The 8,172-nt window shown below is 42.9% G+C and overlaps 1 long non-coding RNA gene across 1 annotated transcript; it reads left to right on the top strand.

Annotated features, from left to right (window-relative positions):
• Positions 1-4,445: 4,445 nt before the first annotated feature.
• On the top strand, positions 4,446-6,105 carry LOC134637704 (uncharacterized). Its single transcript, XR_010095163.2, has 5 exons — positions 4,446-4,534; positions 4,648-4,799; positions 4,913-4,945; positions 5,250-5,434; positions 5,893-6,105. It is a non-coding gene; the product is annotated as an uncharacterized LOC134637704 (long non-coding RNA).
• The last annotated feature ends 2,067 nt before the right edge of the window (positions 6,106-8,172 follow it).

The following is an 8,172-nucleotide window of genomic DNA, read 5'->3' as shown; positions in this document are numbered from 1 at the left end:
ATATACACACTACCAGTTGAGTTTTAGAACACCCCAGTTTTTCCAGTTATTTGTTGCAATTCAAATAGTGTAAGTCCAGTGAACAGCTTGAAACGGTACAAAGGTAAGTGGTGAACTGCCAAAGGTTAAAAACGGTAAGGTTACCCAAAACTGGAAAAACACGTACATGTCAGAATTATACAAAAAGGCCTTTTTCAGGGAACACAACATGAGTTAACAATTTAACCTCCTAAGACCCAAACTCTTCCATGGCATGCATTTTTAATTTCTCTTTGATATTTGGGCATGTTGGGACCTGATGAATGTAAAAACCTTTTTTTAACCTGATTTTTGTTTCTAAGAAAAATGAGATCCACATGTGAGGATGAAATTTGGATAGAACAGTAGCAGTATAATGTCCTAAGTGGATATCAGGCCCTTGTAGAGCAAAATTGAGTGTTTTGGTCTAAATACCCAAAATGTGATGTCCACATATGTGGACGCCAGGTCCTAGGAGGTTAAAGCTGTTCTGCAGTAGTGATGGGATTTCCGGCTCTTTTTAGAGAACCGGCTCTTTCAGCTCCTAACCGGCTCTTCAGGTTGTTTTGTTGCTTTAATTAATTTATTATTAACAATAATATAAAATTATGCACAAAAGCACGTACAAACTTCAAAACGCATTCCTAGAGTTAACTGAACTTCAAAGCAGAGCTACCTAGATCACTTAAATTACACGATTGAAAGCATATGTGTATTTGTGAGTTTATACACAAGCACTCATATATATTCAAATAATTTAAAAAAAATGTTCATTTACCTGTTACTACCACACACCAAATCCGGTCGTTGGTACTTGCTGGCTTGTGTAGCCACGAGGTAACAAAAGCTCAACACTGTGCCCTAGCATCCTGGAGCACTTCTGTTGTGTTTTGTACGTGTTTTGAAGTTTGTACGTGGTTTGTCTCTAGGGGCCACCGTAAATATACTTTTATTTATTAACTCCACATAAAATGTAATAAATCATATAATACAAAAACCAACTAGTCACATTTCAACTTTTAACTATTTAAATTTTCAGCTTTTTCCTTTTAAACAAATTTAAAGTGAAACAACACAAAACACTGCAAACCACAACACAATTAAATATAAATGAAAATGTGAAAACAAAAAGAAGATGCACATTCTCTGTCTTATGGGCCTGCATGAATAAACTTTCTGAATCCTTTATCATCTGCAACTGAAAATAGTTGTGGATGATTACTATACCTTTCTAATGTGACGTTGTTGTCCCTGGCTCTCTTTCTCTCTCTCCCTCCCGCTCTGTTCCTGTGCTACTGCAAGTGTAACTACCGCCCCTCCCCCCTCTGCCCAGCGCAAAGCACAAGGCTCGCGTGCGGGGTGACGCGGAATAAAGTGCGAGAGATAGAGGGTGAGAGAAAGAAAGAAAGAAAAAACCCCACGGCTCGCGATAAGGAGCCAGCTCGCGTCGTTCACGTCAAAGATCCGGCTCTAAGAGCCATTTCGTTTGCGACCGACACATCACTATTCTGCAGTAATGGAGCTTGATCAGCCTTGAAAGTTGGTGCTACTAATTCCTACAGGTGTTCCAACTTGTCTGGATTACTTCCCCCTCTGTCTGCATGAAGCAGTGTTGGAGCACACTGTGGTACCATACCCTCGTCAGCATCAGCTGAACAGTACTGTACTGTAGTGTGTTGATACAAACATGGCGAGAATAACAGTGGAAGAGACACAGACCATCATAACACTTATAAATGTCGGTCTGTTCAACAGAGAGACTGCAAAGAAAGTCAAAGTGTCAGTGAGTCCAGTTTCCTTCAGCATCCAAAGGCTCAGAAACTGTGACAGGAAGTCTGCAGACCCACAGACACGACTGAACCAGAGGACACGTTTCTGAGAGTTAACAGCTGTGATATAGGTGACTCACAGGACAACAGCTTCAAGCAGCTTAATAGTGGTTGTAGTGAGCAAGTCTCAGTTTCAGCTGTGAGGAGAAGACTTCCTGCTGCAGGTTTGACAGGACGAGCTGCAGCAAGAAAGCCAGACGTCAGAATAAGACAAAGAGGCTTGTCTGGGCCATGAAACACCACCATTGCACTACTGAAGACTGGAAGGTTTTATGGACAGAGGAATCAAAATTTGAAATCTACGGTTCATAATGCAGGATCTTTGTACGCTGTTGACTAGGTGAAAGGATCTGCCCCAGGGCAGCTGACCTAGGAACAGCTTGATGTTCCACTGGATCAGCTGGGGAGAGGGAGGTCTGGGCTTCTCCGCTTAGCCTGCGGCCACCATGACGGCCACAGATAAGCAAAAGAAAATGGATGAATGCGTGTTTGTATTTAATGAAAGTTCACATCGATCACAAGGAATTAGTTGATCTTTCCATTTTTCTCTTTTTATTCTTGAAAATATAATAATATGTTTTTCTGGGACATTCACAGTAAAAACATTGATTATTTAACTCACTTCCGGTATGATGGCGCCTGTGTTTGTAGCCGCTAAACTGGTGGCCTAAATCTTCGTCACCACGTCTATATACATACAAGCGTGCGGGGAGAGAGTGAATCAGCGCTCGGAGTACGGACACTGGGCCGGCTTTAAACACACAATTTATTTTTTCTCTGCCGGCAGAGATGAAGATACAATAAGAAAAAAAAAGTCAAAGCTAAATGAATGTCCTTTTTATATGATAAAAACTTCCCCCCCAAAGTCCTCTATTCTCAGTGTCCAACCACACGCACTCGGGCAACCCAGATAGCAAGACGACATTGAATCTATGTTGATTTTTCATCCGAACCGTCGTATATGGTCGGGGTTGAAATGCCAATGTTGTAACAACATTGAAATACTGTGGTAAACCGACGGTCTTACTATAGAGACGTTGTAACGATGTTGATTCACCGTTGTTTTTTTGTCATTGATATTTGATCTATTTATAGTCGACCAGGTGACAACAACAACGTCGAGAAAACGTCTATTTATAGTTGACGATCATTCGGCTCCGGTCACCATCAAAAACCATCGATTTGTAGTTGAGCATTAAATTGCATTGCAACTGATCGGGTATAAAGTACCAGAGAAAGTAGATTTATTGTTCATTTGTTATCAATGACTTGGTCTAGTTCACCAGCTTTAAAAAATCGTGTCTACGTGCAATTTATGTATAGTTGACCGGGAAATTAAAGCAGCGATCACTTGGACTATTCCGCAGCACCCCTCTCACATTGGTACACCCCCCCCTCCCCCGGTATTCATTGTCTTCTACAGTAGAGCGGGACATTTGATTTACTCTCAGCGGAATTGACCGGAGAAGGCATCAGTTCATGCACTGCACTGGCCTGCACCATGATTAGTATAAGGTAAGAATGAATGATTTTTTTTCCTACTCGGTATTTCCATGTTTGCATTTGAATAACAGTAAAAAAAAACTTGTTAATGTTGTACATTAACGAGTTTTTTTTACTGTTATTTAAATTGTGTCTACTTCTTACAATTCGGCAACAAATAAATTGCACTGCGAACAAAGTATATCAACAAAGAAAACATTTTCGTTTCATAATTTCTTCGTTATATTCCCTTACAAAGCTAGCTTTAACGCTTCGAGGTTTCCTTTGTTCTTGCCGTCGCCTCGGCGCTTGACCCAGACTTTCGCTCTGTAGTTGCTTAGTACTACAAAAAATTCTAAATCTGTGATATATGATTGATAAACGTAAAGTTAACTGTATAAACGTGTTCAATGACTTTGTTACTTTTGATGATTGGAGAGCACTCGCTTCAATTCGCACACGAAAACTTTAGACTCAGTTTGAAAGCTCACGCAGCATGCGTGACTGTACGTTGCACGCTCACCTAACTTTACGTTGCACGCGTACATGACTTTCCGTTTGTGCCTTGAATAATGAATAAGGCTACGTCCACACGTACCAGCGTATTTTTGAAACCGCTGATTTTTCTATGCGTTTGCACCTTTTGTCCACACGTAATGTATGTCTGGCTGTACATTGTGTTTGTATTTCCAGGCACATTTCACGAAGCAGAACGCAGTCTTCAGAGATATCCACGTGAACGCTGTGATACGTCTGACCTTCAGTCCGAAGAAGAAACCCAGACCAGTCTTAAAAGAAAGCACAAGTAAAACCTTTTTATTCACAAACATATCTTTGATTGTTAAGAATTTATGATCTTGTCTTTTATACATATCTGTGGTGCTTGCATACTGCAATATCACCACATAATATAGTCCAAAAAGTGGAAGTTTGTAAACTTTTTAAAAATGCAAAGCCGTGTACACTTGTGCACTTCCAAAATTCATTGTATGCTGTACCTTCTTGCACGTCTCTGTTTCCTGTGTGTGTTGTTAGAAATCAAACTAACTTTAGGAAACAATATGCCAAAAGCATATTTACAATTACTTAAGACCGTTTTTAATTTCTTTTCTTTAGACCAAATCCCCTGTACACATATACGGACTCAGAGGATGAGCAGCCTACAAAAAAACGGTTTCCCCAGGCCCCTCGAGTGAAAATACCAGGTAATAAAATACTGTCTAGTGTCTGTGTACATATCTGTGTCTGACACGAGGAAACTTTTTTGACAAGTTGTCTGTATTCTTAAATACTTAAAAAATTATCTTTTTCTAAACAGCCCTCATCACTCCGCAGTCTGCCCCCCAGCCCACTGATAGCAACCATCATAATGCCCCACCCAGCTCCCGGCACCTTTCGCCACTCCGGCACAAACCGACACAGCTTTGCGATCTCGCCAGCATGCAGAGTCTGATGTCTTCCCTATAGATGGTATGCTTTTAAAAAAGCTTTAAAGCTGCATCACAATGTCATTGTACTCTTATCTTCAAAACACCAGTTTATACTCCTGAATGTCATCTTGTTGTGATTTTTTTTTTCTGTAGATTCCAGAGACTCTGTGAGGCCACTATTACAAGGCAAGTTTGAAAATCTTGGAATTTCACAGTTTACATGGTATAACAAATATATGTGACAGGCAAAAACTAGTAAACACTTTTAGCAGTTACAAGAACTAACAAATGAATATCCAACAAAAGGGAATAGAAATACATTGCACTGCCAGTACTTTGGTTTATTCTTTGTATGACTTGAAAATCAGGCTTTAGGGAAAACTAAATGACATGTTTCTATCATCAATTACATGAAGTAAACACACAAGCACTTGCATACACATTTAAGACATGAGACTCGCTAATTCCATCTCATAAAATGTGTCTATAGGTGAGACGCTTTGCGTTGATTGGTGCTGCTGGACCACACTGGAGGTGCGAGTCCGCCGTGTAATGGTTTATGCCATTACAAAGGAGCTGGCCTCTGTACTCAACTGGACAGGGGAAAAAAAAACAAGGACCAGACAAAGCAAAAAAGGGCATTTAAAGAGACAGCGCCGTGCAGATGCATATTTGGTAAGTTTTAACATTTATTGTAGTTTTATGAGCCTAAAGTGAACAATAAAGGGATCAATTGATGTGCTGGGTGCGTTTCACATTTCCTATGTCTGTTTTTTGCTATATTACTTTGTCTTTCTTAATAACAAGACTTTCATGTCCAGTTAATCTGGAGATGGAGTCTTTGGTCTTCGGCTTGTTTTGTCCTCGGGTTGTACACTTTGTACAGCCCGAGGACCCATGTTTTCTTTTTTTTTTTTAAAGGATACACGGCACACCATGCTAAGACATATCGCATTTTCAGCTTATAGCTCTTTGGGAATCAAATGCGGCAGTTTGCTGATTTCCGCCTGGTGACTTTCATGTTTATCAGCCTAGGAGTTTACATACTTTCTCCCTGCTGAAGACAATTAACAAGAGCTTATTCATGTGCTCTAATTCCCTTTTTTTGTGTGTGTGTCTATTTTTTGTCCTAGATGGCCTGGCGCAGCAGGTAGGGGCGAACTCTATGTCTGAGTTGGTCTTTGCTCAAGCAGTCCAGAAATGGCTCAGATATGCTCCAGATCGTACGGGTGGCGCGCAGGAAGCACATCATCCATCCCCATCCCGGAGTAAATAATAAAAAGTGACGTGAAACATAGAAATGTAAATAGGAAACTTTGTCTTTTAATAAAGTATTTTGCAAATGATACATGTCTATTGACCTTTTTTGGTTTTTTGTTTTTTTTCAATAAAAAGCAACTGTGCGAAAGAGGTGGAAAATCAATACCATATCTCAACAGTGTTTCAATATCAGAATCTGACATTGTTTCAATGTCAACAGTGTTAGAAAATATAACGTCGAATCAATGTCAGGTTTCAACATTGATTCAACATCAAAACCTGACGTTGTTTCAACGTTAAAAATGGGTGCAAGAGTGATGTTGGGTCAACGTCACACTTCAACGTTGCTTCAATGACGTCGCCTGATATTGACTCAACATTGTTTCAATGTTTCCTTGCTATCTGGGAAATGTTCCTTAACTGAAAGTGACCGAAGGGGAGCTCCTCTTCCAGGATGGGGAGATCTCGCCAGCGAAAGGCCAGGGAGGAGGCTCCTATCCCCACCTGGCAGCGCGTGACCGTGCGGTCCAGCACTCTCCGCACCCGCACACGGCTTCCCTCGTAGCCCGGCCCTGAAACAATAAAACACGGGCCAGCAACGTTGTCGGCACAGCCACTGTCACCCTTCCCCGGCAAAGCCACACCTAGCGCCCAACAGTGGGAAAGCGATACTCACGGATGCAGGCAGAGGCGTCCCCTCTGCCCTACTGTGGATTTCACACGTCGCCTCCCACTGTTGCTATTCTGAATCGCCGGGTTATGCTGGCCGCTCGCCAGAAGTCTCGTGACGCCTCACAGGCAGGCCGGTCCTCCTATACATGTGCCCGTCTACACGTTCGGTTTCCTGCTCCCCGCTTTGTCCCCGTGTGTCTCTCCTCTCTCTTCTCCCTTTGCGCTCACCATCTCTCTTAAGTCCGTTTGGCGGCCAATAGGCCACCTCGGGGGCACGCCCCGACCTCACAGGTGCACGCAATTGTCTGTCCAATCCACAGTGGAATAAAAAAAGAATACTATACAGCGACACAAAACACAGTATAAATATGGGGATAAAATCATGCAATAAGAATATCAATAAACAATCATGCAATAGCACTATAACAATAAAACATGCAAATAAAATCACTATGTAGCAATACACAGTCTGATTCAAAACAAAATATAAAAACACAATTTTCCACTGTGTGACATCCCCCCACATTTTACCTGTGACAGTCCCTGTCACCCTACTCAAGCGGGCTGTAACGGGCAGGTGGCCGACCAAAATTAGGCCTCGTCGAGCGCCGCACCTCGGACAACTCTCCCGTCTGCTGGGCTGGAGCGCTGGGCACAAAACCATAAAATGGAGGCTCAACTAGCATCTCTCCCTCAAGGCTGACTCCCTGCCCCTCTGGGTGATAGTCTGCTGCAGGGGTAATGCACAACTTTAGTGCATTCCGATGGAGGACTTTCTCCCTCCCCCCTTTCTCCGGCTGCACCCTATACACTACACCTGTATTGCCAACTTCTTCCACTACCACATACGGCTCTGAGCTCCAACCTGGGTGCAACTTGCCTTGTCCCTGCCTGTTCCTATCCCTTATCCAGACTCTCTCGCCTGGCACCAATGGCAGGGCCCGTGCACTTCGGTCATAAGCCCTCTTGTTTTGGGTGGCTGCTGCCCTCATCTTCTTCCTAGCCATCTCATAGGCAAAAGATAATTTCTGGTGATGGTCCTTAACCCACCCTCCCAGGTCGTGGCATGGGGATGCTCGCTCAACACCTAGGTTTAAATCCACCGGCTGTCTCAAATGCCGCCCAAACATCAGGTACGACGGCGCATACCCTGTGGCACTATGGACAGTATTATTGTATGCTTGTAAGAGCTCTGGGAGATATTCTGGCCACCTCTGTTGTCTCTCTGCCTCTAGGGAACGCAGCATGTGCAGCAATGTCTGGTTCATCCTCTCAACCCCACCATTTCCAGCCGGATGGTATGGGGTGGTCTTGCTTTTTGTAATGCCATAACACTTACACAGCTGGTACATCAGGGCAGACTCAAAACTACCACCTCTATCTGAGTGTAGCCTGGTCGGGCAACCGAAGGTCTGAATCACGTGCGCCCAAAGAGCATGCACTGCAGTCTGAGCAGTCTGATCTTTGGTAGGAACTGCCCA

Source organism: Pelmatolapia mariae, linkage group LG2 (genome assembly GCF_036321145.2).
Source record: "Pelmatolapia mariae isolate MD_Pm_ZW linkage group LG2, Pm_UMD_F_2, whole genome shotgun sequence".
Taxonomy (NCBI): Eukaryota; Metazoa; Chordata; class Actinopteri; order Cichliformes; family Cichlidae; genus Pelmatolapia; species Pelmatolapia mariae.
This window is presented reverse-complemented; position numbering and strand designations above follow the sequence as displayed.